The following is a 21,487-nucleotide window of genomic DNA, read 5'->3' as shown; positions in this document are numbered from 1 at the left end:
ATTTATCATACATTATTATTTACAAATAATAAATCAATAAAAACAATTATTTTAAAATTAATTATTATAATAAGTAAAGTGCATATCATTGAATTTCAATAAATTTGAAAAGTTTAATAAAAGTATTGAAAGTTAATACAAAATTAATGATTTTTTAAATGGTATGTATGAGTAGTCCTTAGATTAAGATTTTTTTCTCTGTTGTGTGTTAGAGATTGAACCGATTCAATTTCTAGCAAAAGAGAAAAAAAATATTAATCTAACAACTAGTCATTAATTCCATTTAAAAACTCAAATAATTTTTTTCTCTGTTTTTCTCAAAGTTGAATGGATAAAGGCTTAAATCGTGCTTATGAATAATTTTTTAATAGTATTTCAACTACTCTCTAAATTGTCTTAGAGTCTGCACGTAGGAATACTCAAGATAATTTATCATATTTTCAAGTTTGTACAAGACAGAAAAAACTCGAATGTAGGGAAGAGAAATTTCAAATTTAAGCAATGAAAATGACAGTTCAATTGTGTGTTCTTTTCTTGAATTCAAAATAGTATATTTATAAACGGAATGATTTTACTTCACATGGTTGCAACCCTTGATAAAATACACTTTTTACCAAGTATTGCGACCGTTGATAAAATACACGATTTCACCAAGTCTTACTTGTAATGTCTCGACTTAGAAATTTCGCTATTTTTAATTATTTTTGTATTTGTTGTGTGATTTGATTGATATTATCAACTATTTATGGTGATAAAAGGGTATTTTAGTAATTTTATAATGACTAGGGTTGATTGGTTTTGAGAAGGGGGAGTGTAGAAATATTTATTTAATTAATTTAGTATTTTAAATAATTATTTAGATATGAATTTAATTGATTTAAATTTATTTAAATAATTATTTAAGGCGTGACATTATTTTGTTATTAAAGTTATATAATTATTTAGTTGGAATAATTAATTGAGTTATTTAATTTTGGAAATTTATTTGATCGTATGAAATCAAGAGGCGGATGGAAAGTAAAAAGTATAAATTAATATGGTTTATTATTATTATTATTACAATTATTATTATTATAATTATTATGGTTATTATTATTATTATTATTATTATTATGGGAAGGGAGAGAGAAAACGAGGAAACGTTATATCCTAAAGTAAAAATAAAAAGAAAAGAAAAACCGAAGAAGAAAAAAATATTATGGTGAACATTGAAGAAACTTGAAGAATTGGAATACACTGAGGATCTGACAAGAATATCTATTTCAAGGTAAGGGGGAAATTTCTTTACTTATGGGTGCTTATGGACAGTCAGGATAGTGAGAGGTTTTTACCCTCTTATCTATGCATTTTTACAATACATTGTTTATGGCCTTGTTTGTAACCAAAGATGTTTTGTCCCAAACCCTTGAGGTGACTGATCATACGAATATGCTTACATGTGAATTATGACCTTTTAGAATTTTTGTAAATATATCTATGATTTAATTGAAATACATTGACATTGTAAAATTTTTTTCACCATCAGTTAATCCTAGACGTTGGATATTAAAATAAGTTTGACTTTTATTTTAAAAATCTATAAAGTAATGCAAATGGGTGATGATGATGAATCAACAGTGTAAATCTTTTTACATTGACCGTGCATAGTAATTAATCATATATATTTATTGTTGTGTGCAATATTTGTTTAGCGTATTTTCCCAAACGTTGTAGACTATGTATTATTATTATTAATAAAAAATAATCATATATATATATATATATATATATATATATATATATATATATATATATATTCGCTGGTTCATATATTAGTTGTATTAATAAAATAAAAATTAGAGAACTGACACTGAAAAATATATTAATTAGATGTTGTTAAATGTGTTTTAAATTGAATCATGATTATGTTATTAATATGTTTTTATCCCACGATTAATAAATTATATAATATATTTATGAGATAATATGTGTATATGGTTATGTGTGTATATTTATATATATGGATAATGTCACTTGATGCTTATATACATATAGATTTATGTATAAAGACTCAGTAGTACTTGGATAATATGTCACTGTATATGAATATTGTTCATCTACACATAATAATAATAATAATAATAATAATAATAATAATAATAATAATAATAATAATAATAATAATAATAATAATAATAATAATAATAATGTCGAAATTGCATATGTGTTTCTATGTATACATGTTTCTACGATGAAGAATTAACAATTCCACTCAATTCATGTCCTTTTATAAAAGCTTGGCAATATCATACTGCCTAAATATTATTTTGGTGTGTTATTTAATCATGTTGCCCCAAATATCATATATATATATATATATATATATATATATATATATATATATATATATATATATATATATATATATATATATATATATATATATATATATATATATATATATATATATATATATATATATATATATATATATATAATATATATATATATATATATATATATATATATATATATATATATATATATATATATATATATATATATATATATATATATATATATATATATATATTATGCTTAGTCCTGCAGTCTCAAAATGTATGAAAAATATATCTGATTAAGTATGATTATTTAATATAAATTAAATAGAATGGAGTAACATAATAATAATAATAATTTAATATTATTAATTATAATATTTTAGAGTTTAATTAAAAATATTTAATTATTTAGAGTTTCGTAGAATTATCACAATAAGTTATTGATATAACACTTTTGAGCACTTAAGAGTATTTTTGTGTACTCTAGAATTATTTTTGAGATATAATGATTATTACAGAGTTGTTTAGAGTGTTCTTGATAACTTTGTAGAAAATTAATATAAAAGTGATAATTATTTTGAGAAATTATTTAATTATTGAATTTAATTATATAAATAATTTTTGGGTTGGTTCAAGGTTGAAACCTATATTTTGGAGTGTTGTGGTGTGATTATGCATAATAATTATTTTGATGTGTGTATGATGTTTGAGTTATGTTGATGAGTTGTCATGTTCATGCATCCTACTAGTATTGATATTAGGTAGGACTTCGGTCTAGTGACGTAGGACCTCAACCCAGTGATGTGGGACTTTTGTCTCGAAGTGAGGTAGGGCTTCGGTCCAATGGTTTTAGGGTTGTTGTCTAGTGATGTGGGATAATATCAGTAACACACCTCTGATACCCAAAAAAAACTTGATACCACCTACATTTTGATGAGGCGTTGGTGCATTAGCATTCAATTATAATTTCTATTACCGATATTATTGTGTGAAAATAATTTAAATTTAAATTTTTAACTATCATGCTATTTATTTTCACTGTTAACATTTGTAAGGATTATTCTCACCCATTTCTGGTTTATTTTGTATGTTTCGATACTTATTGTACAAATAATCAGCAACATGGATTGCTTGTGAGTGGAAGATGGCTATGCATCTTACCTTTTCATATTATATTTATTTTCTATTGTATTAGAGGGATATTTCTCTGATTACGTAACATCATGGGACAGGAGTTTGATTTCTGATGATTATTGAACTTTATTTGTGTTTTCCTTATCTTTGGATAATATGGTGATGTAATAATTTTAATTTCCACAGCGAGTATGACTTTTTATATATGAGCAATATCCAATGTGTTAAAGTAACATCCTATAGTGTCTTTTATCCTTTATAATTGTAATTTGGGGAATAAGGTATTACATAGTGGTATCAAAGTAGGTTGCACCTAATATGTGATAGGTGTAATAAATCCGTCGATACATGTTTCTTATAATGTATGTTTACTGGTATGCAAAAAAATGGCGGGAAGAAACGATCATGCTATTGCTGACACATTGCAAGCATTGGTTAATGCGATAGAAAATCATAATAACCTGAATCGTCAAATTGGAGGCGTTGTTGATAGATCCTGTGATCTGAACAAGTTCCAAAGAAACAATCCTCCGACATTTAAGGAAAGGTATGACCCAGAAGGTTCTTAGAGTTGGATGCAAGGTATTTAGAATATTTTTAGAGTCATGGCTTCTTCGGATGCTCGACAAGTTTCGTTTAGTACTCACATGTCGTCTAAGGAGGCAGAGTATTGGTGGAATAATGCTCTCCAGAGGTTAGAGGCTTCAGTAACTGTTATTACTTAGGTTGCTGTAGCGGTAAATTCATGATCATCAAGCTATGGATAAGCAAGACACCAAATAACAAGAGTCTCCATTGCGCTTTTATTGTTTCCAAGGGAAAAGGGAAAAGTACGAACAAAACCTAAAAATAAGAAGTTTTCAAATCAAAACTAATAAAATGTCAGAGATTACAAGTAAGGGGGTTGGTTACAAAGAGAGAAGGTGTTAGCATCCAAAGTGTCCTAGGTACTCCTAGGGAGCCCTTTCTTGTGTGCATATGTATTTTGTACAAATTGATGTCTGCAAACAAATAGAATGGGGGGATGAGAAAATAATTCATTAATTATATTTTTGTGTTTGATAAGACCTTCAGACTTGTGCCTACGTACCGACATAAAAATGAGGGATCCAAACCTCGTAGTTCGTGGTATAAATTTCAAAGTGAATGCTTTGCTTTTAATAAAAATTAGGTTTTTGAAAGGCACAAAGACATAAAATCTATTTACAAGTTTGATTAAGAAAAGAAGTTTGAAAATGCGATGGCATAAGGCCAAAGTTTCTAGTTTGCAATATGGTCTAAGTTTAGAAAACAAGCACAAGCAAAGAAGTTTTTAAAAGGAGGGAGAGATTTTGAAATTAAAGAAGTGGGGAGGAGATGAAGAGACTAATCCTAAGCACAAATTTAAAAGTTGAGAGTGGAAAAATCTGACCAATGGGCTGCAATCCAATAGACAAGAAAGTCATATAGAAACGCAAATTCGCTTGGACATTAGAATCAAGCAACAAACAATGCAAAAAATATCAACTTGAAGAGAAAGACATCATATAAAGATAGCCATATCCAAGGTTAGCAACTCCATGATCTTCTTCAAATTTGCCCATGTAGCAGATGAATTCCATAATACACAAGTCACAGGTTCAAAATAACAGCTTCACAATGATCATGTTGCAGATGAACTCAAATGGATCTTCAATGATGTATCATATGAAGTTTCAAATTACAAGCACTTGGTTACATGAAAGTTGGCATTGGCCAAGTCCTTTGCATAAGGAGAGTTGCCTAAATTCTAAGTCCAATTGTCTCAGATCAAACCAACAGTCCACACAAGATGTTTTTTTAGGGTTTTTGTTCTTATTATGTACATTAATGGTCAAAGACCACACAAGCAAACACAAAATTCACAATCACAATATATCACAAAATATGGTCCAAGTGGACAAAGTTAAAATGACATTAACATAAACAATTAGAATGGTATGAATAATGGCAAATAAATAAAGCTTAAAAAATAAAGTGCATTAAAGTAAATGACTTGAAATTAAATGTTATTTGTTAAGGAGTTAGAAGTTAGTATTGTTTTTGCTTTTGTTTTTGTTTTAAGTCATTCTTTGGAGAACACTCAACCCACTTATCACAAGCATGGATCCTTGAACCAAGACATCTTCCAAAGGAGGAAAAAAGGCCAAGTTTCCACACAATACCATGAAAGAGGGGAGACTTACAATCTCACTAACTAGAATGCTATGCCTTTTATGTCAAAATTTAGCGCTATGTTAAGCAATCGTAATTGGAATTATATAGAAGTCACAACTATTTGAGGTCGGGAAATAGAAATTTGGTGTTAATGCATGTTAGAGACATAGTATGATGAACTATGCTCATGAAACATACCACACACAAAAAGAATATGCAAAAGTGGGGAACCTAATCTCATCCATAATTATGTTGATTTTGCAATCAACTAGCCTTAGGATATAGAGATATGATAGGTCCATGAAATGAATGCATAAAGAAGGGGGATGAGATGAAGAGCGGGAGGGGGGGGGGTGGATCAAACTCAAATTGGACAAAGGAGGACTTTTACCAAATTAAGATCATTCATTCATTTTGGGAGATGGAATGTACATTCCATCAATCCCCTAAATTGAATGATCTTAACCTAACAAAGTCAAATCAACCTTGACCAAGGCCCAACAACACAAGTCAAACTTACAAAGTCAATTAAAATGGCTCAACACAATTATTTGGCATTTATTCAATTTAAAATTACTAAAAATAATGCATTAAATTAAATATGGTTGGTGAATTTCCTAAAACCACATCAAAATACCAAAGAAATGGCCATGAGATTTATCATAGGTCAAACAAGATCAAAGGACCTTGGAGAAAAAATTTCAGAATTTTTAGAAACTTAAAAGCATTTTTAAATAATTAAAAATATTCACAAAACTAATAAATCATGAAAAATATTAATAACGATCCAAAAATTAATTTTAATTCAAAATATGAAAGAGGATTTTATTTAAATTTTTTTGGTGAAACTCTCATATTTTTTGGATCAATATTAAAATTTATATGAATTAATGAAAATCAAAGGAATAAAATGAAAAATCAGAAATTACAAAAAAACGTGGACCGCTTGATCTCCCTCATTAATTGAGGTGGCAGATCAAGTGGCCACAAACGCGTGTTCCATGATGGAGTTGAGTCAGCGCTATGTAACAATGGTCATCCAAACCAACGCTTATGATTAAAACATTTTAAACACATCTAATGGCTCAAGACCATGCCATATCATTGCCGGAGCAAAGCGCCGGTCGTCTTCTCCGGCGACCTTGGCCGGACTGGTCCATTCATCACCATATCATAAATGAAAAAGGAGGACATGATCTGAAAGAAAAAATGGTGTAGACACGAATATCACCTCAATTTTAACTAACTTCAAATATGTAGAAAGATATGAGGAGTTGAATTTTGAGGTGTGTCAATTGAGTTGCTTCAATTTGACCTCAAAGCAACTCAATCTTCTTGCCTACATTGGTAGGACGTCATACAACCAAAGATCCAAGAGAATTGATGAGAATTGAGTGAGAATCGAAGAGAAGAAAAGATCTGGAAAATACCTTCAATGTTGTGCAGAACTTGATCTCTCTTGCTTTAATTCATGCTTGACTCACTCAGGAAGCTTGCAGAAGTGGTTTAGGATTGGTACAAAGCTTTGGATCATGGAGTTTTTGAATCTCCAAACAGTGAGATTCAAACTCAATTTTCAAATGAAAATTATAAGGTTTTCCTTTGAATTGAGAGGGTTTGAAGAGTGAAGGCAAAGCTGGCGCGCAAAGGTCCTTTGAAATGAGCACAAATGGTCTCTATTTATAGAAAATTAAAGTGTTATTTGCACACTTGAAATTTTGTCCAAATTTAGCAATGTCATGTTCATGCTTGCATGGGCGTGTACAGGCCCATGAAGCAATGCAAATAGGTCCAAAACCAACAATGTTGAAGTCTGAATGAAGCTGGAATGGCAAGGCAAAGTGAAATGATCAATTGAAGTTTTGATTTTGCCAATTGATGCAGGCATGTTAACACCATGTGCAGCCCTAGCAAACTTTGTCCAAAATGAATGAATTAGGACTCTTTGGAAATCTTAGATCAAGAGGAACAACTCTTACATTGAACATGTTTCCATTTGGAATATGGATCATGGTGAATTTTGAGGTGGAAGTTTGGAAATTTCAACATGTTGAAAAATATTCTAAGTGTCAAGCCATATACTTCAATATTCCACCTTGCTTAACTTTTTATGTGAGCTCCAAATTAGAAAAGTGTATTCATAAAAGTTGTAACTATTTCAAATACCTTCAAAATGGTCACCAATTTGACATCATTTGGATTTAGAATGAGTGAGTTATGCATTTTTGAAGTTGAGGAAAATCACTTGTTCAATGGTATTGGTCCAAAATGACCTATAATGTATCCTCATATCACATGATCATAAAGTTGATTTAGATTTCACTCCAAACATAAAAGTTAAAGTAGACCTCTTGAATTTGATTTTGAAACTTGGAAATCTTTCATCTCATAAAAATTGAGCAAGTTATGGCCTTGGGAAGTTGACTTCCAAATTAGGGTTTAGACAAAATGACCTATATGTTTCAACATATAAAATGATTTTCCAAGATAAATTAGCTCTAGACCTCAACATGAAAGTTATTTGGAATGTCATTTAGATTAATGTTGCTCTTGGAACCATTTTCATATAATAAACATTGCAGGAGATAGGGTCTAGGGAGATCCAGTTTTGATCAGATGAATTCATCTGGCCAACCACCATCAACCAACTTGCTATCTCGAAATTCTCTTGACTTTTTAGGCTCATGGTAGATCATATATGCATAAGATGATGAAATTTTAAGTGCCCCTTGAGATATTTGATCAATGGATGAGGAAGCTTGTTGAAGGAGTTACTCAAGATACCCAGACAAACTAGGGTTTCCAATGCAAACCAATTCCAAGCTCTTGAAGAATATTTGATCAAAATAACATGTAGAGATAATTGGGACTCATATATGATGCTTAGAGCCATTGTGAATAATTCCTTGGTTGTGCTATTAGCCATGAGGGTCTTAAACCCTAGATATGAACTTGATAGATCAATGGTGATCATGCCCTACCTACAAAAGAGTTAGGAAAATGCAAAGACATATTTTTGGTAGTTTGGTTAGTAAAAAATGATAATATGCAAGTATGATACAATCATATGGTGCTTGGTGATATCTCCTAAAACAAACCCAATGAAAGAGGGCAAAGGAGGATCCCAAGTTATGATCCCAATGCTAATGCATATGATCAGATTACATGAGAGATCTTAGGATCAAAATTGGGGTCTTACAGCTACCCCTATTTAAGGACATTCTAACTAAGGAGGTGAAGGTTAAAATCTCTCTATCGACTCAGTAGAATGGGCTGAAATAACAACATATAGGAACAAATTTTGGTCCCTAAGAGACCTCATGATGCATATGATATGAATGTAAAAGCGAATTCTCTGTGGAGAAATATTGCCACAAAGGAAAAGAAATTAGAGAGACCGAATATCCGCAGGAGCATAATGCATTCCGTAAGGAAAGCTCACTGGGGAGACAGAGACTCTGAGGGGATAAAAGGGTTATGCGTAGGCCAGACTATAACTTAAAACTATTGGGGGGACTAGAGGAATTCCATAAATATGGAAGGACTCATCCGGGGAATAAAAAACATCTGTAGGGGAAACGAGTAGATCAGGATAAAACTGACATACTTGAATCATGCAGGAAAATTGATTTCACTAAGGAAATATGCACTCAACTCAATTGGGGAAGAAATAAACTTCAACACAAGAGGAGTAGAAATCTTTTATCCATTACCTGTTGCTGGGTAAGGAGATAATAAAGATCTGACAGGGAGGACATCCGTCATCGGTTAGGATGAACATATCAAGGATTACTCGCTGGGAACCGCCATGAGGGTATATCCATTACTGATTACTAGGTAAGAATAGCCTTGTTAGGGACAACTGCAGAAATAGGATTTACAACTACCAATTACTGAGTAGAAGACTAAAGATGAGAATATCTTGTAAGAACAAAAATTATTCTACAACAGATTCCATGATTTTGATGATAACAAAGGATGAAACCAAAAATGGCACCCTAACGAAAAGTTTCTAAGTGTGCAGGGTTCTAAGGAAAGAAGGAAGAGATCTGATGACGTTATCAGATACAGAATCATATCAGATACAAATTATCAGAAGATCAGAAGCATCTGAAGTAGAAACACGCTCAAGAAGTTCTAACTCTGAGCAAAATAGCAAAATATCAGAAACATCTGAAGAAGAAGTGCACTCTAGAAGTTCTGACTCTGAACAACGGTATATCATTCCAGAAGCTCTCAGCGTCATCTGAAGACATCATCAAAACTCCTTAAGATAAACATCAGAAGCTCCGAATCAACACAGCAAGATTCCAGATTCCCAGAGTCACGCAGACCTTGATAATGGATTTCCTAATACAGAAAGAGTAACGTTAACTTCAAACTCAAATGGAAAGGAACTATATTTGGAAAGAAGTTATTCGGGGAGACAAAGTTGTTTTGGCAAGAAACAACAGAAGTTATGGCATTAATTCCTATTCAAGAAAAATTATCTGCCATCAATTTCAACGGTCCTTTCACTCCTATATAAAGGACAACAATCATCATTGAGAGGCGCGCAAGCACATACTGAAACATTCTCTCTCTCTCTCAATATTTCACAAAGCTTTTGCTTAGAACGTGAAACACTTTTGTTCTTACTGTTGTAATATTTGCTTATCTTAGAAGCACTCTAGATTACATAGTCTTTTATCTATTGTTTTATTTCCTCAAGTGACTCTGCGCAGTCTGTATACTTGAGAGGACTAAGAGATCTTTCTCTTAGACATTGGTTGTAAACAATCTTTCAAGATTAGTGGATTAAGTCCTTGTTGAAGGCGAAATCACCTTGGCCGGGTGGACTGGAGTAGCTTTGTGTTATAAGCGAACCAGTATAAATTCCTTGTGTGGTCTTTATTTTGAAAAAGCGCTTATTTTCCAAAACAATTCAAACCCCCCTTTCTTGTTTTTCTCACCTTCAATTGGTATCAGAGCTTCGGCTCTGTTATTGATTTTCTAATCAAACACTTAACAGTGTAGAGAGATCCAGAACGAGAAAAAGTATGGCCCACACAAATGAAAGAGACAATTACAATGCTAAGCCTCCTATTTTTGATGGAGAGAAATTCGACTACTGGAAAGATAGAATTGAAAGTTTCTTTCTGGGTTATGATGCTGACCTCTGGGACATTGTCACAGATGGATACACACCTCCAGTCTCAGAAAATGGAGTTGAAGTTCCCAGAAGTAAGATGTCAGAAGATCAGAAGCGTGTCTTCAAAAATCACCACAAGGCCAGAACCATACTTCTCAATGCTATATCTTACAACGAGTATGAAAAGATCACCAACAGAGAAACAGCCAAAGACATCCTTGACTCTCTGAGGATGACTCATGAAGGAAACTCTCAGGTCAAAGAGACAAAGGCTCTGGCGCTTATCCAGAAATATGAAGCTTTCAAAATGGAAGATGACGAAGCCATAGAGGTAAAGTTCTCTAGATTCCAAACTCTTATTGCAGGTCTCAAGGTTCTAGACAAAGGATACACAACTGCAGACCACGTCAAAAAGATAGTCAGAAGTTTGCCAAAGAAGTGGAGACCCATAGTCACCGCCCTGAAGCTGTCAAAGGATCTGAACAATATCAGTCTTGAAGAGCTTGTCAGTTCCCTCAGAAGCCATGAGATAGAACTAGAGGAAGATGAGCCTCAGAAAAAGAACAAGTCTGTAGCATTAAAGTCCAGATCTGAAAGACACAAATCTGACAGAACCAAAGCTTTCCAGGCAGAAACTGAAGATGCTGATGACTCTGAACCAGAAGATTCTGATGATGAAGAAGAATTGTCCCTCCTGACCAGAAGAGTTAAACAACTCTGGAAAAAGAGGAACAACAACTTCAGAAGACCAAGACCCAGAGGGGATCGATCAGAATCAACCTCAAAAGGTAAAACTAACAAAGATATTACTTGTTATGAATGTAAAGAAACAGGTCACTACAGGAATGAATGCCCCAAGCTAAAGAAAGACAATCCCAGAAAAGAAAGTTTCAAGAAAAATACCTTCAGAACAAAGAAAGGACTAATGGCTACCTGGGATGATAGTGAATCTGGTTCATCAGAATCTGACTCTGATGAACAGGCCAATGTGGCATTTATGGCTACCACATCCAGAAGCAGCTCAGATGAAGAATCTGAAGAGGTATTTTCTGAACTCTCTCGATCTGATCTAGAATCATGCTTGTCAGAAACTCTTAGCTCATATTAGAAATTAAAACAAAAGTTTAAAAATATAAAAGGCTGTCTTGAAGCAAAATTTGAAGAATGTGGCAAACTTGAGATGACAATTCTAGCACGAGAAGATAAAATCAGATCTTTAACATTAGAAAGAGATGGAGCAAAAAGAAAATGTTTAGAATTGGAAGAAGCGTTGTCTCAAGCACCACAAACTTCAAATACAATAATTTATAAATACGAAGAAGCCTTTCAAGAATTTCTGAAAAATGGGATAGGAAGGAGTGCTATGGCATCCATGATTTATGGAGTCAGTCAGAACAATAAAAAGGGAATTCGGTATGATCCTAAGGAAGATAAAACTTCTACTGGTGATCAACTTAAATCTCCATTTTCATATCACTATACGCACACACAAGAACAAAAATTTGAAAATTCTAGAAAACCCAAAGTTATAAGAAACTCTGGGAAAACTAATCAGAAAGGACCCAAGAGACTCTGGGTACCAAAAGATAAGATTGTTTATGTTGCAGATATCCTATGCAGCAAAGTTCAGACACCAGTCATGGTACCTGGACTCTGGATGCTCGCGACACATGACGGGAAGAAAGTCTATGTTCCAAAGCCTGGAACTTAAAGACGCTGGATTCGTAGGCTTCGGAGGAGATCAGAAAGGAAGGATCAGAGGCTCCGGAACTATTGGTAATGGTACTCTTCCCTCTATATCTGATGTTCTTTACGTAGAAGGATTAATGCATAATTTGTTATCCATAAGTCAATTAAGTGATAACGGTTATGACGTGATCTTTAATCAAAAAACATGTAAAGCCATAAATCAAAACAATGGGTCAGTCCTATTCACAGGCAAGAGGAAAAACAATATTTATAAAATTAATCTTTCTGATTTAAAAGAACAAAATGTTAAATGTCTGATGTCTGTTCACGAAGAGCAATGGGTATGGCATAGACGCTTGGGCCACATTAGCATGAGAAAACTATCTCAGCTAAATAAACTCGAGTTAGTCAGAGGCCTACCTAAACTGAAGTTTTCTTCAGATGCTCTATGTGAAGCATGTCAGAAAGGAAAATTTTCAAAAACATCTTTTAAAAAGAAAACTATTGTTACTACCTCTAAGCCTCTGGAACTTCTCCACATTGACCTATTTGGTCCTGTGAAAACAGCATCAGTCAATGGAAAGAAGTATGGACTAGTCATTGTTGATGATTACAGTCGCTGGACATGGGTGAAATTCTTAAAGCACAAGAGTGAGTCTCACTCTGTATTCACTAGTTTCTGCTCCAAAGTGCAAAAAGAATTTGACTCTAAGATTATCAGAGTCAGAAGTGATCATGGTGGGGAATTTGAAAATAAATCCTTTGAGGAATTATTTGACTCTAATGGAATATCCCATGATATCCCATGATTTCTCCTGCCCTAGAACTCCACAACAAAATGGAGTTGTAGAGAGGAAGAATAGGACACTCCAAGAGATGGCCAGAACTATGATCAATGAAACTAATGTGGCAAAGCACTTTTGGGCCGAAGCTGTAAATACAACGTGTTACATTCAGAATAGAATCTCCATAAGACCTATTCTGGATAAGACTCCCTATGAACTGTGTAAAGGAAGGAAACCAAACATTTCATATTTTCATCCATTTGGATGTTCTTGCTTTATTTTAAACACTAAAGAACATCTGAACAAGTTTGATTCCAAAGCACAGAAAGGTATTATGTTAGGATACTCAGAACGCTCTAAAGGCTACAAAGTATTCAACACAGAAACCAAAATTGTGGAAGAATCAATTCATGTCAGATTTGACGATAAGCTTGACCCTGAAAAGTCAAAGCTAGTTGAAAACTTTGCAGATTTAGAAATCACTCTTGCAGGATCTGATAAAGCTCCAGAAGCAACTACCACTCAGAACTCTGAGGAAATTATTTCCCCAGTAATCCCAAAGAAAGTTAAAAGTCGTATCAACGTATCTGAAGATTTGATTCTGGGCAACAAGGACGAACCTGTCAGAACCAGATCTACCTTCAGGACCTCTGAAGATACTCCTCTGGGACTAGTGTCTCTGATCGAGCCTACGTCCTGTGATGAAGCACTTCAAGATAACGACTGGGTTTCAGCCATGCAAGAAGAATTAGATCAATTCACAAAGAATGATGTCTGGGATCTTGTTCCTAAGCCTAGAGGCACTCACGTTATTGGAACCAGATGGGTATTCAGAAACAAGCTGAATGAGAAAGGAGAAGTCGTCAGAAACAAAGCTTGACTGGTAGCTCAAGGTTACAGTCAACAAGAAGGTATTGACTATAATGAAACCTTTGCTCCAGTCGCAAGGTTAGAATCTATTCGTCTTCTTGTATCTTTTGCTATAAACCACTCTATCAAATTATATCAAATGGATGTCAAGAGCACATTCCTTAATGGTTATATATCAGAAGAAGTGTATGTCAACCAACCTCCAGGTTTTGAAAATCCAAAATTTCCAGAACATGTCTTTAAACTTAAAAAATCTTTATATGGACTTAAACAAGCTCCTAGAGCTTGGTATGAACGTTTAAGCAATTTTCTTCTGGAACACAATTTTATCAGAGGAAAAGTTGACTCCACACTCTTCTGTAAGAACCTTAACAATGATCTCATGATATGCCAGATATACGTTGATGATATTATTTTTGGTTCAGCTAACGCCTCTGTTTGTCAAGAATTCTCTGAGTTAATGCAGGCAGAATTTGAAATGAGCTTAATGCAAGAACTAAAGTTCTTTCTGGGAATTCAAATTAATCAAACTTCAGAAGTCACGTACGTTCATCAAAGCAAATACATTAAAGATGATCTGAAGAAATTTGACATGGCTGACTGCAACTCTGCAAAAACTCCCATGCATCCAACATGCATTCTTGAAAAGGAAGAAGTAAGGAAAAAGGTTTGTCAGAAGCTCTATCGAGGTATGATAGGCTCTCTTCTCTATCTAACTGCTACTCGACCTGATATTCTCTTTAGTGTCTGTCTCTGTTCCAGATTCCAATCAGATCCTAGAGAAACTCACTTAACAGCAGTTAAGAGAATTCTCAAATATCTGAAAGGAACTCCTAACCTGGGCCTGATGTATGAGAAAACATCAGAGTATAGACTTTCGGGTTACTGTGATGCAGATTATGCAGGAGATAGACTAGAACGAAAAAACACATTTGGAAATTGCCAGCTCCTAGGAAACAATCTGATATCCTGGGCCAGCAAGAGACAGTCAACTATCGCTCTATCTACTGCAGAAGCAGAATACATCTCAACATCACTGTGCACAACTCAGATGCTCTGAATGAAGAATCAGTTAGAAGATCTGTAAATCTTCGAGAGTAACATTCCTATCTTCTGTGATAACACTGCTGCCATTTGTCTAAGTAAGAATCCCATTCTACACTCCAGAGCTAAGCACATTGAAATAAAACATCATTTTATCAAAGACTATGTTCAGAAAGGGATAGTAACATTGAAGTTCATTGATACAGATCATCAATGGGCAGATATATTTACTAAGCCTTTAGCTGAAGATAGATTTCTTTTTATCTTAGAAAATCTGAACATTCAAAATTGCCCTGAATAAATTGTGCCTCTGAAGATGTAAAATGAGACTCTGACATAAACAAATGAGCTTCTGTCTCTGACTCTGATACTTCTACCAAGTTAAGAAGATATCTGAGTTAGAAATCTCCAGGAACCAATCCTTTGGTATTCCTGAAGATCAGATACATCAAACCACGTGGAGCACTTAACGTCTAACCTTGGAACTTCTAGACAGCTGTCCAGATGAAATTCAAAGGCCAGACGTTTGAGATCTCCTCGAGCAGTGTGCATACTGTTGGGATTAGACATTCATTAATGAGCCATAATCATTTTTCCCCCAAGCGTACTAACTTGGTTTTTGTGCTAACGCTGTTTTGTGTGTCGTTTTGCATGTGTTTTTGTTTAGGGTATTTAAACACTCCTCTCACACTTCACACACTTTTCACTCTCACTCACTCTCAAACCTATTCTCTGAAGCATTTCTGCAAGCAGTTCATCTTCAACTCATCTTCATCAACAATGGATGCTCAACAACAACAAGTTTTCAACTTTTCTCAACAAATGGAATCAAGCACCACAGCCCAAAGCACAAACATTCCCACTCCAACAGTTACAGGCGTATCCATTACTCCAGTGTACAAGGAACCCCATGTTCTTGATCGTGAGCCTCATATCAACCTGGCAACTCCCTTTGAGGGACTGGAAGTTTTATGTGAATTACTGGTAGACTTCAACAACATGAAAAGGAATGGAGTAGATCTTACTGAAGAACTTCGTCAACAAGGTTGGGAAAACTACTTTCAACGGCTCTATGGCCCTGTTTACCCATACCTCATCAAAGAATTCTGGAGATTTGCTGACGCTGATGACCATTTCATCGTCTCCTACGTGTTGGGGGTCAAGATAGTGATTACTGAAAAGTCAATTGCTTCTTTACTGAACATGGAGAAAACTGGAGGAAGAAGGATCTACGACATCAACCCTAGATCAAGGTACATTGCTCAAGTAATCAATCCCACCATCTTCAAATCTAACACTGAAGGCAATCCATCAAAGAACAAAGAACTTCATCAGAACCTCAGAGTATGGCTCAAGATCATTCTGGGAACCATTCATCACCGCCCAGCATCAAACTCCTCTGACTACATCAATATAGATCAGAAGTGCATTCTGTATTGCATTCACAAAGGTTTGAAGCTCTGCCTCCCAGCACTACTCTTCAAGTATCTCAGAGATTCTGTACGGGAGACCAGAAACAACATGAAACCCAGAACCTACATCCCTCTGGGAAGACTTCTGTCTGATGTTCTGATCGAAAATGGGCTTGTAGATCATCTGGAGAAGAACAAACTTATGGAAGATCTGGCGATAGATACTGGAAGGCCTCTGAACGCCAGAAATCTGAAGTCTATGGGAATTCTGAAGAAGATTCAAGTCAAACCCACGTTGGACACCTCTTGGGACGCCTTGAAAGATCAGAGGAAGCTGCCACATGGTCTTGCAAGGTTCTACAAGAACGAACCCAGAGAAGCAATCCTTCACTATATGCAGCGTCTGAAGGATGAAGGAGTTGACATCTCTAACTTCAGACTAGATGATATGCTGGATTCAGAATCTGACTTCGTCAAGTTCAAAAGAGGTCCCTCTGAAAAGAAGTCTTCAAAGGCAAAGAAAGCAAGGCTAGGAGAAACTTATGAAATAAGATCTTCAGCGCCTCTGCAAGTATCTACTGGTAAGTCTGCTCCCTCTATTCCCTCTGAACCTCCTGTGGCTTCCTCTAATCCTCTCCCAGCACCTATCTACACCACCTCTGAAACCCCACCTTCTACAACCAGAACCTCACAACCTCGACCTAAATTTAATCTTGCCCATACATCACTACCTTTATCCGAAGCTGAAGAACTCAATCAAACCACCTCTTCATCTTCAAACCCAGAATCACCCCCTTACCTTATCCTCTCCTCTGACCCAGAACCTTCTGATCCCGCTTCTCCCACTCTAGCCCACCTTTATTCTCTAAACCAAAACACTCAACAACCAACACAACCTCCACCTGAAGTAACTTCACCATCCACAGAACAACCAACCCTCATTCCATCTGAACTCCAGCCCTCTGACCTTCATACCTCTGAAACTATCCCTCCAAACACTTCCGCTGAACCTGAACCTGAACCTGAGCCTCAAACACTAAACTTAAGCCCTCCAAACCCTCCACCCCAAACATCTGAACCTGAACCTGAACATTCCATGCCTACCCTTGAGGAAGCCATAATGTTGTTCGCAGGGGCTTCAGTACAGAAGGTCAAGTCTCTGACCATTAACTCTGGCATCAGTGATGATCCTGACTCTGTAAGGACACACTGGAACAGAGTCATTGGCTGGATGACTTCTGAAGCTTTCAAACTGAAGCACATCTCTGAGCAAGTCAGAAACGACTTCATCAAAGATGCTAAGGCAAGACTACAGGAAAGACTTGCCAGAGAAGCTGAAGAAGAAGCAAGAAGACAAGAAGAAGAAAGAGCTCGACAAGCAGAAATCCTAAGGGCAAAGGAAGCTGAAGCCAAAGCTCTGGCCGATGATGCTGCTGCTGCTGAAGCTGAAGCACAAGCTGCTGCTGAAGCTGAAGCGAAGGCCGCTGCTGAAGCACAGAGTGCTCTGACTCAGGGGGAGTCCTCCACTGTTGTCCCTATGGTTCTCCAGACACTTCAAGAACTTAAGAAAGACCAGAAGGAACTCAGAGCCAGAATGGACAAACAGGACACCGTCAACGACAACATTCAGAACATGCTGGCTCAACTGCTTCAGAGAATGCCTCCGCCTCCCAACCCTTAGGAACTTAGGATTTTTTGTTTGTTGCCTTGTTTTCCTTGTTCTGATGTTTGCTTGTTTGCTTTCTTGCCATTGTCTTTGTTGCTCTATTATCTGAATATAATATCTTTTTGATTACTTTGTTTAAGTCTTTTTGATTCTGACAAAAAGGGGGAGAAATCAATATAGCTCTGATGAAAATTGCCTAATACCCTAAGCACTCTGCAACATGCTTTTCTTAAAAATAAATTCATCTAACATTGGACTTAAGAAATTGCAGATAGTATCGAAACTTCATTGCTTGGAAGCTCTGGTAAGAACTTCTGAACTCCCTAGCTCATCTCAGGGGGAGCTCCTTATCTGATATTTCCTGTTTCATCTGCTATTTTAGTTTGTTTTGTCATCATCAAAAAGGGGGAGATTGTAAGAACAAAAATTGTTCTATAACAGATTCCATGATTTTGATGATAACAAAGGATGAAACCAAAAATGGCACCCTAACGAAAAGTTTCTAAGTGTGTAGGGTTCTAAGGAAAGAAGGAAGAGATCTGATGACGTCATCAGATACAGAATCATATCAGATACAAATTATCAGAAGACCAGAAGCATCTGAAGTAGAAACACGCTCAAGAAGTTCTAACTCTGAGCAAAACAACAGAATATCAGAAGCATCTGAAGAAGAAGTGCACTCTAGAAGTTCTGACTCTGAACAACGGTATATCATTTCAGAAGCTCTCAGCGTCATCTGAAGACATCATCAGAACTCCTTAAGATAAACATCAGAAGCTCCGAATCAACACAGCAAGATTCCAGATTCCCAGAGTCACGCAGACCTTGATAATGGATTTCCTAATACAGAAAGAGTAACGTTAACTTCAAACTCAAATGGAAAGGAACTATATTTGGAAAGAAGTTATTCGGGGAGACAAAGTTGTTTTGGCAAGAAACAACAGAAGTTATGGCATTAATTCCTATTCAAGAAAAATTATCTGCCATCAATTTCAACGGTCCTTTCACTCCTATATAAAGGACAGCAATCATCATTGAGAGGCGCGCAACCACACACTGAAACATTCTCTCTCTCTCTCTCAATATTTCACAAAGCTTTTGCTTAGAACGTGAAACACTTTTGTTCTTACTGTTGTAATATTTGCTTATCTTAGAAGCACTCTAGATTACATAGTCTTTTATCTATTGTTTTATTTCCTCAAGTGACTCTGCGCAGTCTGTATACTTGAGAGGACTAAGAGATCTTTCTCTTAGACGTTGGTTGTAAACAATCTTTCAAGATTAGTGGATTAAGTCCTTGTTGAAGGCGAAATCACCTTGGCCGGGTGGACTGGAGTAGCTTTGTGTTATAAGCGAACCAGTATAAATTCCTTGTGTGGTCTTTATTTTGAAAAAGCGCTTATTTTCCAAAACAATTCAAACCCCCCTTTCTTGTTTTTCTCACCTTCATATCTGTCACCGATTAAGGTGAACATATCAAGGATAGACTCAAAGGAAACAAAATCCGTCATCGGTTAAGATGAATATATCAAGGATAAACTTGCCTGGGATGTCAAGGAGGATATCCGTCACCGGTTAAGATGAACATATCAAGGATAAACCAACTGAACAAAAAAGTAGGAATTACATCTATCAAATGCAGGATAGAATACCATTAAAGAGAAAATCCGTCACCGATTAGGATGAATATATCAAGGATAGACTCTGCGAGGAAAAGATAGGAATTACATCTATCAGTTACTAGATAGAATACCAAGAAGAGGATATCCGTCACCGGTTAAGATGAACATATCAAGGATAAACTCTGCAAGGGGAGAAAAGTAGGATTTACTTCTAGCGGTTACTGGGCAGGAGACCACAAAGAGAAGAAAACCCGTCATCGGTTAGGATGAACATATCAAGGATTAACTCTCTGGGGAACAAAATAGGGATTACAACTACCTTTTTACTAGGTAGAATACCAAAGATGAGAATATTCGTCACCGGTTAGGATGAAATTATCAAGGATAAACTCAAAACAAGGGAAGAAAATATCCGTCATCGGCTAGGATGAACATATCAAGGATATACTTCCTGGGGAAACATAAAAATGAATCCGCTGGTGAGAAAAAGGGGTACTTTTGCCGGGTATTGTGCAAGAAGTAACAAATTGCAAACTAAGAAGAATATTACTAGTTACTGGGTAATAAAATCTTAGGGGACCCAAAGCATCTATTGTAAGACCCCAATTTTGACCCTAAGATCCTTCATGGCATCATATCATTTGCTCAATGCATTGCCTCAGGGATCATAGCATGTTTGGCTCCTTAACCCTAGGGGTGGGACTTATGTGAGTGGTTTAAAACCACCAAGCATGCTTGTATTGTATATTATTGATTTTATTATTTTGATTATTAACCAAAAGTACAAAAATATGTCACTAACTCTTTTGTTTTGAAGCTCAAGTGATCATGTGCTCCCATGCTCCTAGGAGGCTCCTAAGCTCAATGAAATGGTTAGATGAAGATGAGAAAAAGCATGAAAATGGTCCACCAAGCTCATAATCATCATATATGTCTCCCAAGTATCTCAATTTTCCAATTTGATCAAGATAACCCAAAGGGCTTGAGGATTGTTTCCCAAGGAAACCCTAATTCAACTATGCTTTGACTGTGTCTTGCTCATGAAGCAATCTCAACATATGATCAAATTTAATCAAGGTAAGTTCTTTCATTAATTATTTTATGCATATATGAGCATATGTGAGGCCCCTCAATCATTCATTCATCAAGATTTGAAGTTTGGCCTTGAGAAGTTGACCAGTCAAGTCATCTGACTAAATTGAGGATCACTGAGATACAACTTTTGATGTGTTTGTCAAATGAAGATGACCCCAAGAGAAACAATGTTCTTAAGAACCATATGAACAACTTTTATGTTCATAAAAAATCCAGTTGAAACTTGAAAGGTCATCATTCATTTCAAAACATTATAGGTCATTTTGATTGAAACCCTAATTTTGGGTCAACTTCCCAAGGACCTAACATCCTTATTGTTTATGATTTTGAGGTGACACCAAATGAATTGGAAAGCTTAAGATTTCTAATTCAAATTTTATGTTGGACAAAATTTCATAATCCTAAAAGAAATACATGTGATAATACAAAACATTATAGGTCACTTTGGACCTAAGTCATTGAATTGGAAAAATGTCCAACTTCAAGTGCCCATAACTTTCTCATGAAAAATTCAAATGACTCAAAATTTAAACCTAAATTGAT

This window comes from Lathyrus oleraceus, chromosome 5 (assembly GCF_024323335.1).
Source record: "Lathyrus oleraceus cultivar Zhongwan6 chromosome 5, CAAS_Psat_ZW6_1.0, whole genome shotgun sequence".
Classification (NCBI taxonomy): Eukaryota; Viridiplantae; Streptophyta; class Magnoliopsida; order Fabales; family Fabaceae; genus Lathyrus; species Lathyrus oleraceus.
Note: the sequence above shows the minus strand (reverse complement) of the source record.